At 48.3% G+C, this 12,321-nt stretch overlaps 1 long non-coding RNA gene across 4 annotated transcripts in view; it reads left to right on the top strand.

Moving 5' to 3' along the window:
• LOC112673950 (uncharacterized) overlaps positions 1 to 12,321 on the top strand; it is a 111,265-nt gene that overhangs the window by 38,056 nt on the left and 60,888 nt on the right. For 3 of the 4 annotated variants that reach the window (XR_004809124.2, XR_004809119.2, XR_007405605.1), the window contains exon 1: positions 11,532 to 12,025. This is a non-coding gene — a long non-coding RNA (uncharacterized LOC112673950). Of the gene's footprint in view, positions 1 to 2,811; positions 2,892 to 3,005; positions 3,056 to 11,531; positions 12,026 to 12,321 lie in introns of those variants that run through there. The other variant, XR_004809122.2, reaches the window with a different exon arrangement.

Below are 12,321 nucleotides of genomic sequence, written 5' to 3'. Positions count from 1 at the left end.
GGGGAGCAGCAGGCAGAGGGAGAGGGAGAAGCAGACCCCCCTGCTGAGCAGGGAGTCCCATGTGCGGCTCGATCCCAGGACCTGAGATCATGACCAGAGCCGAAGGCAGATGCTTAACTGACTGAGCCACTCAGGTGCCCTTCTATTCTGTTTTCTATTTCTACGGTGTCTGACTCCTGTTTTCTCCTCTGCTTCCTCCCCTCTCTCCCTCTCTGTCCCTTCATTACCGGTCTTTGCTGCTTGTCCCTCTCCCCTCTGTCCTGCTCTCTCCCCGATCTGCCCCGCCCGCCTCCTCTCCTGCCGCCCTCCTGCGCCTCTCTCATGGGCGGGGTGGCCCATGCACCTGCTCCCCATAGGAACACCATCTCTATTCCGTGTGCGTCTTGTACACGAAAGCAGAACGGTTTCAAAGGAGGTGCTCTTTTGGGCTTCAAGTTATGTTTAGAAGCTTCCAAGAAAGCATTTTTTCCTTCTCCTATTGATTTATGATGAAAGGGTATAATTAGCCCACCCAGAACTCTGGCCAGAGCTGGAGAGGAGAGGGAGAAGGGAAGACAGCGGCAGCTCTCTCTCTGCAGGTGGCAGACCCCAGCCAAGGAAGACCCTGACCCCAGAGCGCTGGGGGCAGGAGGGGAGATCCTGCACAGACACAGGTGGGAACCCCGTGTTGACTCTCTCATTGGGGCCACAGAATACCATGTGCTGAAGAGCACTTTGGAGTTTGAGAGGCCTGGGTTCAAATTCCACCCCTCTTCCCTCTCCCTGGCTGTGGGATCTTGGACAAATGGCTTAGCCTCTCTGATCCTCATTTTGCTCATCACTAAAATGGGATCAACAAGACCTTCCTTAGGGACTGTTGTGGAAATTAAATGAGACTGTGGGAAGAAAAGCACCTACCAAGTTTCAAGCAGAGGAGCAAAACCATTAAGAGTGATAGGAAGCAAGAAATTGATTGTGAGGATTTGGTCCCACGCGATGGTTGGAGAGGAGGAAACTGTCTCTGGAAGGTGGTTGCACTCCTGTTTGAAGTCAGCAGGGCAAGCAGTCAAGAGGGAAAGGCATACAGAAGTCCAGAGCAAGGGCAAAGGGAATCTGAGCTGGAGCCCACAAGGACTTATGGGTCCCCAGCTGCAAAGATGCAAGTGACATCCTGCAGAAGCTGATGCCCTGCGCTGCAGAGCTCATCGTGCTCCAGGCCCAAGACCTGGGGGATCTAGGGGAAGAGAGCTGATCAGGGGCTGGAGGAGGTGTGGTCCGGGTGCTGCCCTAAGTCATCCAGGTGAGCCTGCAGACCAGCAACAGCACAAGTGCTCCCCAACAGCCCCAGGGGACCCCTGCAGACTTTCTGAGCATCAACGGCATCTGCCTGCTGTTGCTTTCCTTCCACTTCCAAATCTCATGCAAGAGGTCTCCTGGGGCCTAAGCCAACTCCAAACTATGCAGGGAGGGGTTAAACTTAGTCCCAGTTTATTTAGATTCACTGTGTAAACCCGCCAGGGCACCGGCCCCAGCCGTGATATATTGACCTCCAATATCTGTTCTTGTCTGAATCACCTAGTGTGAGCTTTGGGTCCGAAGATGGCTTCCTTTGTTGCCAAGTGACTTAGAACTTTTGGGTGAAGGTCATATTTTAAAATAGGTTTTTGCTTTACGTGTTTTTAAAGCTCACCAAGTATTTTTAATGCATGGGAGGGCATGGGAGCCATTCGTCCATATGCAACGTGACTGCTCCCAGGGGCTGGGGGGTGGTAGGTGCTCAATAGATGCCAGGATCAGAGAGACCCTACGTGACACAATCGTAAGTGATGGCTCTTCCATCTGGCCGCAGGCCTGTGGTTCTGCTGTATCACACTGCACCCCAAGAGGACAGGCCAGGGGGTGGAGACATTAGTAAGCTTATGTCCCTGTCACTTGGAAGACACCTGTGGAAGTCGGGAGGCTGTCACTATCTCTGTAGACTCTGCTTCTCTTTCCCCTGACTGCCACAGTGTGCCTTGCTGGCAGGACATTTTTAGCTCTGGGGCTGTGGCTGGGCTAACCCCTTCCCAGGGGCCAGGCGAGGACTTGGAGATGGGAAAAACTAGCTATGTGCAGCAGTGGCTGCTGGCTTGTCCTGTCCTTGCATAGCCCGGGAGGAAGTGGCTTGCTGTGGAGAAGTAACCGTCCACCCAAGGACTGTGTTTCCCTGGTCCTTTTGCATCAGGTACGGCCGACCTCAAGTCCTCGCTAATGGCATAGGACTGGGTATGATGACTATGGCAGAGCCTCCAGCATGTGACTGAGTGGAGCACTCGCCACCCCCCAATAACACCTCATTTCAACAGTTACCTGGTGTGATACAAACTTTCACTGTGACAAGCCATGGACATTTTGGAGTTTGTTGCAACATCTGGTGTTGCTGTACCCCAATGGTCCTCAAAGTGTGGACCCTGGGCCAGCAGCACCAGCATTTCCTGGGAACATGTTAGCAGTGCAAACTCTCAGGTACCACCCTGGATTTCCTTAATCTGAAACCTCTCCTGTGGTGCCCCCAGGGGATTCTGATGCAGTTGAAAGCTTGAACCTTTCAAATTTATAGGCCCCAACCTATACACCTTTCACTCATAGCTCCTGAATGGAGACTGAGGACCGCTCAAGTGGCTTCACTCGTCCCCCTCACACCATCCTCATCCCCACCCAACCTTGCCTCCTAGGGGCCTCATTCAGAACATAGCAGTTCTCATTCTTGAGATGAAGGCAGCATAGGAAAGTGGCATTCTCACGAGATAACTTGTTAATGCCTCTCCTTTTTTCATTCCCTCGACTGTCAAGGAGATGTGTTGGATGCTAAGCTGAAGGATAATCTTGACTCGAGGAGCCACAGAGTACGGTTTGGACCAACAGCCTGGCAGGTAAGTTTAGTATGCCCACAAAATCTAAGCCTCAGAGGTGCTGATGAGTGGTGGGACTTTGGACACTGTTATTACTTCCATGTCTACACATTTCAGATGGTTGCTCTTTTGCAGACGGAACTCATTGACTGCAATCTCTTTGCACTAAGGAAGAACCACATCAGGTATGCCGGCCATTCAGGGAAAATTTGCTGGTCCTGTTTTTCTGAATATATTAGATGGGGGCATATGTTTACTTTATGTCTCTATGAGTCCAATACTTCCCGGAAAAGTGAAGGAATGAGTTAGCCAGTTACTGGGCAGTCGGGTAACTTGCTTGAATACTTCATCTAACTTTGCATATCTAGAAACTTCTTGGCTTCTTACACTCAGAGAAAACACTTTGGGGATTGCTGCAATTGTTTGTGGAGGACAAACAAATGGGCATGGTCCTTGCAGGTGGTGGGTCTCCGACTGGAACATGCGTCAGAATTACCTGCAGGGCTTGTTAAAACATGAATTGCTGGGACACCTCCCTACCCCCCACTGCCAGAGTTCTTTGAGCCCAAATTTTGCACTTCTAACAGTTTTCTAGGTGCTACTGCTGCTGCTGGTTGGTCTGGTCACCATACTTGGAGAGCTTGAATAACACTAACTGCGATAGCATACAAACCCCCAAGTGTCGGTAGCTGACACTGTGGAAGTGTATTTCCCACTTATAAATAGGGCAGTGGTCGAGTATGTTGTGATACTGCATAGGACACAGCTATTGGAAAGAGTCAGATATGAGTGCAATGTATGAACTGTTGGCTGAGAAAAGCAATTTGTCATTTATATAATGGGATCCCATTTTCTTTCTTTTGTAAAAACAGAAGCAGAAAACAAAATGAAACAATCCATTTCCCCAAGCTCAAACCCTGAATATGTTTATAAATATAGTAAGAAGGAAGTATGACTATACCAGGTTATTAACATAGAGATTCCTCTGAAAGATAAGGGAGATTATTAGATTTCTAATCGTATGCCTGTGTTATGGTAAGAGGGTGTGATTTTTAGAATAATATTAAAAAGTAACAAAACAGTGAAAACTACCCAGCTCATAAAGGGCTGGGTTTGAGTCTTCCGCGTTTTTCTACATGTGTAGCCCCCTGCAGAACACAGGGCAGCATTTATTCTGTTACAGGGCATGTGCTGTTGGAACTCATGACAGTTTTGATGAATGAATGATCACAACAGTCATCAAATGCATAAACTGCTTTTGGAACCTGGACCTGCCCATGGGAGCAAACCATTTGGGAGGCTCCAGATGGGGCTATTTTGAGGGGGCAGCTACTCCAGGATGTCCTCTGGGATCTCCTGGCTATAGAGGGCTGAGTATGCTCCAGGATCTACCTTTCTTGAGTCCAAGTCTCTGGTGGGTCCCAGAGATTCAATACTGAAGCTGGTGAGTGGATGGCAGAGGCTTCAGCATGGATGGGTGGAGAAGGATTTTTCCCAGAGGAAGGAAGTGGAGGTCAGCTTTCATTACACACCATGCTCAGAGTCCCTGGGCCTGAGGCATCTGATCCTAGGGAAGCCAGGGCAGTGCTTGAGGCTCCACGGCCCCAGGCTGCAGTCTCTCCCTCACTGGTGAGTGGCCAGGCCAGTCCCAATAAGGGAACCGGAGACCTGGCTCCTCGAGGTTGGGAGTGAGGATCATTGTTTCCAGACTGGGAGGGCTGCCAGCAGAGCTCACTTAATAACGAGGCTCCTGGGCAGGGCGACCTAAGACCATGTGTTGGGGTCTCCACCAGCCCTCCCGGCTGCCAGAGGTCAGAGACGCTGTATTACATTCTGCAGCTGGGGCCTGGGGTCTGGCCCCTGGGAGAACTGGGTGGGACAAAGCAGCTTGAGAGCCACTTGCGGTTATCCCTTGGGAAGTGGGAGGTCATCTCCATGTTGGGGGTGATGGTGGAGAGGGAGGAGCTCTGGGAAAATACTTTGGCCAAAGTCAGGATGGGAATCCATCCCAGGAACAACTTGATTCAAACTACTTGGGACGGGGGAGTGAGCACTGGATAGGAAATCCAGATCCCGTTTGTGCCACTTAGTTGTGTGACCATGTGCCCCGTCATTCTGCTTAGCTGAAATTTTAGAGATAATAGCTGATTTCATCTTCGTAACAGTTCCACATACTCGGTGTCAGCATCCTCCATCATCATGTTTACCAACGGGGAGACAGCTCAGATGTCAGAGCGAGCCACTGAAGGAGGCAACACCTGGCCCCAAGCTCTGTGCTGCTATTTTCTTTACTGACATCCTCATATCTTCTTCCTTAACTTCTCTGAACCCCACTTCGGGCTTCGTCGGTAAAATGGATTTGCATTGGTCAGTTTCCAGCCGAGAGAGGGGAATTGCTTTAGGTCTTCCCAACAGAGGGAATTTAATACGGGGAATTAGTTACATGGGTGACTGGGGAGGTGGAGGGGCACCCCAAGTGTGTAAGCAAGAGCAGGAAGCTGCTGCCACCCTTAGGGCCTGAGGTACAAAGGAAGAGGGAATCAGTATTACATCCCTGGAGTTAGGACCATCAGCAGAAGCTAAAACCACAGTAGTTTATACCCAGAAGGAGGGGGTGCCTGGGCGGAGATGTAATCACTGCCAGAGATGCCCCAGGGAGCAGAAAGAAGGGAGGGACTTACTTTAGTGCCCACCTCCCCCCTTCCTCTAGTGCTTCCCATTGGCCAAACTACCAGGAAGCCAGGGGACACGGGGTGCTGGGGAAGGCAGGTCCCAGAGCACAGCAGAGCAGAGGAAGGGCAGGGAATGGATCTGAGATCAGATAGGTGGTCAAGCAGCCCCCAGTTCCAGGTCGTTGGGAGCACCAAAGAAAGGTCACGTGGAGAGAGCATGACCTAGGGTGGGGCACACTGTGTGTGACCAGCCTGGCTGATGACTGGCTGCCACTGCCATTCCACTGTCAGGGAGCGATGGTTGAAGACAGCGTGTTTGGTTCCATGGCTGTTGAAACTTCTCGAGGGATGGCAAAGCTATTTGAAAGAGACACAGAAGGAAGGCAGTCAGCTCCACGGCCAGCAGGGAACTTGCCCATTTCCCTGACCTGCTGACATCTTCCCAGACTCTGCTCCAGTCTTCCAGGCTATTCCTTTACTCTGTCTCCTGCTGCTGCCTCCCAGGGCGCACCCAAGGGACTGCTGGCAGATTTCGAGCTGCTCTATCTTCTTCCAGCTGGGGTGGGCGCCTGGCTGGCACACGAGGAGAAGGAGCCACAGAAGACACACATCTGTGTCTAAGACTCAGATATTCCAGATATTTCTCTGAGACGTTCGAGGTGGGGACTGGGGACTGGGGGTGTGCGCCGGTCTCTGCTTACATCTGAGCATCGCGATGTTCACCCCAACAGCAGAACTGCTAAATTTTGGCTCAAACCAACTAGGATTCCTCTATGACCTACCTCTCTCCATCCTTCCCTCCAGCCTCCTCTCCTTTTCTCTTTCCCTCCTTCCCCTTCTTTTATATTGTCTTCCAGTAATCTTTGATCACTGAGTATACACCAGGCATTCTGCTCTGTAAATATGAGTAAGGTAGCTTTAAAAAAAGTACATATAGTTTTGAAATTGAGAAAGCCATTTCTAAGTAGCGCATGGCTCAAATGAGAAATCATAAAGTATGTAATATAGTTAAGATTTATAACTGGAGAGTAATGAAAATGCTATGTATCAAAACTTGTAGAATGTACCTAAGCAGTACTTGGAGTGATATTTATGGCGTTGAATGCTTATAATGAGCTTAAGAAGATAGGAAAAAATAATAGTTTAAACCCCAAAAAGGTTTAGTAGCAGAAGAAGCAAGTAACATAAGAGCAAAAATTAATAATATACACAGATAACATGGGGGAGGATCAGCACATCACAAGTAGACGCTCCTCAAAAGCAAGAAAGGAAAGAGAGCCTGATTTCATATACAGCAGATAGGCATTCCAAATAACAAAAGAATATGTGAGTCAGTGTATACTAAAATATTGGAAATCTTTTTGAGGGGAGGGACTTTAAAGAAAAATATAATTTACCAAAATGGACTTAAGAAAAAAAAAAGTCCACTGTGTCTATAGTTATTATCTTACTATTCCAGATAAAATATGTAACTTCTATTTTATAAAAAAGGAGACAGAAGGTCAGAGAGGTAGAGTTGCTTAAGATCCTATGGGCAGGAAGTGGTGGAGGCAGAGCCTGGTGTGGGTGCACCCCCACCCTTCTGGGAGTGAGAGCCCATCCCCTGTGACCTCTGCTGGGACTTTCCCCAGGGATGCCTGCTACTGCAGTTGCTCAGGACTTTTAACGCACCTCTAGGGAGAGGCATTTGGCACCTGAATCTCCCCTGAATGTTTCACCATCTCCAATTAGTGGATGCTCACAGCAGCCCTGCACTGCCTCCGGATTTTTCAATACCGCCCCGCTGAAAGCAGCAGGGCTGAGCAGCCTGCGCGGAGGCCTGAGGCCCTTTGACTCAGCCACCTCCCCGGCCCAGGGATACTCAGTGCCTGACTCGGTGCCCATAGCCACAGCCCAGGCCTTGGAGCCAGGTCGCCTCTGGTAGAAAGCAGGTGGCAGCCTGCCTGGGAGCCTGGGTGGGTGATAGACTCCCACGGTTGGAAACCTGCATCTTGGGATGGGAAATGAGCCTTACAATGGGAATTGTGGTATAAGGGGGTTATTGAAGATCCGACGGTGGGCTTTCACCCTGATAACCCTTGAACTGGCATCTATCATCTCTGTTTTGCATTCTTTCCTTCCCTTCTTGAGAATATCAGCCATCTTGCCTCCTTGGGGGTCTGGTGGCTTTGCCAGGGACAGGGTCCTATGATCTCTGGCATGTGACTCAGCTAACCAGCTCTTCCCTCACTTTTGATACATGGGCACAGCCTTGCTCCTCTCAGGTTGCTAAGTAGGCATGATATAAGCCTGCAGTTTGGGGAGACATTTCTATCTGCCTATGCAGCAAGACAGCCAGAGAAGAAAACAAGGGAGATAATTTCACTGGAAACAATGGTTTCCGAGCCCCTGGATGCAGACGTGCCTGCAGTCCAGCTTTCTCATTTCTCTTAGGTAGTGGGAACCAATATTGTCTCTTTGTTCTTAAATTTGTGGAGTTGGGCTTTCGTCTTTTGAAACCCAGCGAGTCCTGACTAACACAGTTTGTCTTGGCTTCTCGTTCTCTCTCTGTCCGTTTTGAGTGGTGACTCACCTCGCTGGCACCTCACAGCTCCCCCAGTATCCTCCACTCAGGAAATGGGCTGTGGTGCATTCAACTTGCTGCATCAAGTGGAATGCCTGGCCTGGTTCTGAATATTGTGATGACTGATGTGGCGATAAGGGACCACGACAGAGACCCTTCAAGGGTGGGAAGAAATCCCCCAAAACATCTTCTTGGGGAAGGTTCCAGTTAAGAAATAGTAACTACGGCTAACACTTGGGTGTGGGAGATGGTGCTGTGTGCTCAGAGTGCATTAGTTCACTTCATTCTTGCAGCGACTCTACACCCGGGTTCTACTATTTCTCTTATTTAACAGACGAGGCATCTGAGGGTCCTGGGGCTCATGCAATGTGCCTAAGATCACAGAAGTAGAAAGTGCTGAGGCCAAATTTTGAAACAGGCAATTTTATTTCATAGTCTGTACTCATAAGCACTCTCTTGACTTCATTATGTTTGTGTGCTGGAATTAGGCAGAGTCTTTTTTCTTTTCTTTTTTTCTTTAATGATTTTATTTATTTATTTGAAAGAGAGAGTGTGAGAGCATAAGCAGGAGAAGAGGGAGAAACAGATTCTCCACTGAGCAAGGAGCCTGACTTAGGGCTTGATCCTGAGACCCTGGGATCATGACCTGAGCCAGAGGTGGACGCCCAACCAACTGAGTCACCTAGGTGCCCCCAAGGTGGGGTCTTTTTGCAAAATGATTTTCAATATCTTTTACCTTTCTCAATGTAAAGACCCTTGAATAAACAGGTTAAATCTGTTTTGTTTGTTTTTGGAGGGTAGGGGATTCCATAAGAAATGTCTTAAGTCAAAGGAGAAACTAAAAATAAGCCCCAAACCCCTGCCCAATGCTTTCCACCACTGCCAGAGTTATCCCTCTAAAGCAAAGTCATGCTGTTCTTTTTATAAAAGGAAGAGCCTTTGCAGCTCTCCTCTGCACGGAAGCTAAAGATGAAGTCCCATCATCTGACTTTCAAAGACCTCTGCAGTCTGGTCCCAGCCACTCTTCCCAAATTATCTAGACTACATCCCCTTCCCCGAGGCAGCTTCACTGCGCACCTATGAAGTTCCAGCTCAGGCTCTTGCTAGGGGACCCATGCTCATGGGTTGCCGCCAAATTTGCAAAAGTAAGATATTTTTAACAGAGATAGGTTAAAGCCACTACTGTTTCCTTTGACTTCCGTACTATCCCTCCGTCTCCTCTTACTGTCGGAGTGGCTCCAGGGACTCTTCTGAGAGCCGGTTGAGCGGGGGATACACAGAGTTTGGGTTTATAGTTATGTGACTTGCAGTTGCTTCCATGCATTGTTAAGTAATCCCTAGTCATCGCGGTGTAGAAATCGCCTCCAGGGAAAACTCGTACCACAGATTGTGCCGACTCACATGTGACACGTGACATGTTGTGACATGAAGGTTTGGGGCCAGCGGCTGCGTCATGGCATGAACGTGTCCTGTGGTGCCCCAAGTATGGAGGAGAAACCAGCTAGAAATGTCCAGAGCCAGAAGCTCGTCTGTGGGAAATTCTCACAAGTCTCAGAGCCCAAGTGCGAGAAAACGTAATAAAGACTTGGCCAAACATTCTAATAATCCTAAAAATATAGATGGCATTGACAAAAGGTGATGAAACTGGGGGGGGGGAGCATTTTCTAAATGACCAATAAAAGAAAACGAAATTTGATCCATCGTTGATATTTTAAAAAATCATGATATTGACAAGCGCAGAGACAAAGAGAATGAAGCCAAAGTACGTAGGGAGAAAAGCATTACAGACATACATCAAGCCATCAGTTAAGGCACAATATGGCGATTTTTCTGGATATTGCCGTGCTTGGGGTATTTGTCGGCTTTTAAAACTTGAAATTAGTTATTTCTCATTCTAAAAGAATATTCCCTTTGTACCTAAATTCTTACGTATTTATTTTAAAAATAAGCCTCATTGAGGTATAATTCATATATAATGAAATACATATACCCAAAGGCATAGTTTGTGAATCTTAATGAATATATGTACCCGGGTAGCCATCAGGATATACAACATTTCTGGGCACCTGGGGGGCTCAGTAGGTTGGGTGTCTGCCTTCATCTCAGGTCATGATTGCAGGGTCCTGGGATCAAGCCCTGTGTTGGGCTCCCTGCTCAGCAGGGAACCTGCTTTTCCTTCTCCCTCCACCCCTCTCCCTGCTCTTGCTCTCTCTCTCTCAAATAAATAAATAAAATCTTTAAAAGAAAGATATAGAACATTTCCATCACCCCTGACCTTTCCCTCTTTCCCCTATGTCAACCTCCTTGCATGATGCTGCTCCAGGTAACCATTAATCTGCTTTCCATCACAATAGATCTGGACAGTTCTGGAGCTTCACATAAATGAAGTCATGCAGTACCCTTTGGTATCTGGCTTGCTTTAGGGGCTAGTACAGGTCAGCATTGTGCCTCATTTTGTGTTACTAATAGTTTTATATTTTTTTCTTAACTAAAACCTCATAATTCGGTTACTGTGGGTCTGGCTTTGCTGCTTCCCTCAAGTCTAGGTATACCAGATGTCTGGGTATACCAGGAGGCCGTCTTGGTCAATAAATATCCTGCATACATGTCTGAGATCATGCCTGAACACTCTCTTCCCTCTGCTGGAATGCCTCCCCTCCTGATCCTGGTGGCCCAGGTTAAATGCCTCCTACTTTCTGGATTCTCTCGGTCAGAACTGAAAACACTCCTTTCTCCTCTCCAGGAAGCACTGGCTTAGACTTCTCACTGCTCATGTGATTGTCTTATACTGGAATCAGCTTAGTTTTGTTTCTCTGGCCATCTGGAATTTGAGGTTTCTGGTAATAGGTGCTTCATGTTGGCACTCCCCTTGAGTCCTGGCTCACCCCAGGTTGGCAGGTAGCCCAATTCAGAGCAATAAACATTGGTTGAAAATGAAAAAAAAGTAAGGGTAACTCTTCGTTTGGGGTTACAGAAACAAGACACAATTCTCTTCTTTGATGATAGCCATTTCTCCTTGGTTTCTCGCTCTGAGTTTGGCAGGGACAGGGCATTCACTGTTCTTCTAAACAGATCCTATGGGGAACCTCAAAGGACATTTTGAGTGAGGGCCCTGCTCGGGACTGCGGTGGGTTGAATAGCATGTCCCCCCAAAGTATGTTGCAAGCCCTAATCCCCAGAGTCTCGAATATAGCCTTCTTTGGAAATAGGTTCTTTTTTTTTTTTTTAAGATTTTATTTATTTATTCATGAGAGACAGACAGACACACACACACACACACACACAGAGAGAGAGAGAGAGAGAGAGAGAGAGAGGCAGAGACACAGGCAGAGGATGAAGCAGGCTCCATGCAAGGAGCCTGACACGGGACTCAATCCCGGGTCTCCAGGATCAGGCTCTGGGATCAGGCTCTGGGCTGAAGGCAGCGCTAAACCACTGAGCCACCTGGGCTGCCCCTGGAAATAGGGTCTTTTCAGATGTAATTAAGGCCAGGATTTTTGGGGTGAGATCATCCTGGATTTGGATAGGTCACAAAGCCAATGACAGAGGTCTTGTAAGACAGCAAAGGAGAAGACACACAGAGACACAGGAAGACAGCCATGTGAATACGAAGCAGCGACTGGAGGGATGTTGCCACAGGCTAAGAGAGGGCAGCAGCCACCAGAAGCTGAAGAAGCAAGGAAGGATTCTCTGCTGGAGCCTCTGCAGAGAGCACGGCCCTGCCAACACCTGATGCTAGACTTCTGGCCTCCAGAACCAGGAGGGAATCAACCTCTGTTGTAAGCCACTACACTTGGGGGAAGTTGTTGTGGCAGCCTTGGAAACTGACACAGACTCCTCAGTTTGAAAGGATTATGTATATGAACGTGAGTGTAAGCCGGTTGAGATGCGGTAGGAAGACTGTGGAGCTGTAGCCCCAGGTTGGTTACAAAGAATCAAAACCCCAGAGAACCAGCAGGATGCTACCTTTCCTATTTGTTTTCTTTGAAGAGGGGGCATAATTTAAATTATTGAAATTAAATTAGTTAAAATTATTGAAATAGTGAAATAATCCAAATGAAATAAAAGGTATCATTTTCATCCATTAAATTGACAAATATGGGGGTATCTGGGTGGGTCAGTCAGTTATGCATCTACCTTTGGCTCAGGTCATGATTCCAGGGTCCTGGGATGGAGCCCCACATCGGGTCCTGGGATGGAGCTGGCTTCTCCCTCT

This window comes from Canis lupus, chromosome 24 (genome assembly GCF_003254725.2).
Source record: "Canis lupus dingo isolate Sandy chromosome 24, ASM325472v2, whole genome shotgun sequence".
NCBI classification, from domain to species: Eukaryota; Metazoa; Chordata; class Mammalia; order Carnivora; family Canidae; genus Canis; species Canis lupus.
The sequence above is the reverse complement of the archived record's forward strand: the minus strand, read 5'-3'. Positions and strand labels throughout refer to the sequence as shown.